General features: G+C 36.0%; 1 pseudogene; it reads left to right on the forward strand.

Moving 5' to 3' along the window:
- The first annotated feature begins 568 nt into the window (after positions 1-568).
- LOC111821178 (uncharacterized) lies at positions 569-667 on the forward strand (annotated as a pseudogene).
- The last annotated feature ends 464 nt before the right edge of the window (positions 668-1,131 follow it).

The raw sequence follows: 1,131 nt of genomic DNA on the forward strand, positions 1-1,131 counted from the left end.
GTCTGACCGTCTGTTATTTTCACAGCATCCTGACAAGAGTTGGCAGTTTTCTTCAGCTGCTACTTTAACTAACAATCGTTAGTCGTCAAATCTCCAGGCTCTCCCTCCCTCTCTCTGCTATAGGTGTCAAAAACTGTTAACTACCTTTTCTCTTCTTTCTGGAAACAACTTCTTTCTTAGTGCCACTAATTAGATTTGGAGGGCAGAGGCAGTTCATTGTCTACTTATCTTTAATATTCAGAGCAGAAAAAGCTTTCTGTTCACTCCTCTTTGTGTTTATTTTCCTCCTAAATGCTTTGCCTGTAATCAGGGAAAAGCTCTTTATGGAAACCAAGTTACAAAATCATTCACTTGACTTGCCCCTTCTTCTAGATGAATGATTCATCTCCATAGAAAAAAGGGTTCATTATCATAATACTTCAGGTTGAATATTTTACAACCTGCGACAGAACTCCACCAGCGCTGCTTTAAATGCAGAGTGCTTTTAAAATGCACTTCGACCTTTCCTCTCAAAACGGTTTAAATGATATTTAAATATGTCAGGCAAGTTTTATTTAAACAGTATACAGTTCTTCCTTCCACAGTACATGTGCTAAATTTGGAACAATAAGGTGAAGATTAGAAGAGCAAAGATGACATGTCAATTCATAAAGAATATTATATATTTTTCTTAAACCATAACAAAACCAACTGCCATTGAGTCGATTCCATCCATTAGATTTTCAATGGTTATGATCTTCCAGAAATAGATCGCCAGGCTTTTCTTCCAAGGAACCTCTGGGTAGATTTATAACACCAACCTTTGAGTTAGTAGCCAAGTGTTTAACCATTTGCACCACTGAGGTACTCCTTACTGGAATAGAAATATCTATCCTAAATTAACAGCCAACATCACATGCAGTGGTAAAACACTATAGATGTATTCCCATTGAAATCAGGAACAAGGTAAGGAGGCATGCTATTGCCATTATAATTTAACTTTTTTATTCCCTAGCCAGTGCAATAAAGCAGGAAACAGAAAAAAGATCCTAACTACAAGAAATCAGAAGACACAATATCTGCAAAGGAGATGCTTCCCTAACACAAGAAAATCTAAATTAAATACATTTAGAATAAATGTTTAATAAGTTC

The sequence above is a fragment of the Trichechus manatus genome, unplaced genomic scaffold (genome assembly GCF_000243295.1).
Source record: "Trichechus manatus latirostris isolate Lorelei unplaced genomic scaffold, TriManLat1.0 scaffold00068, whole genome shotgun sequence".
NCBI lineage: Eukaryota > Metazoa > Chordata > Mammalia > Sirenia > Trichechidae > Trichechus > Trichechus manatus.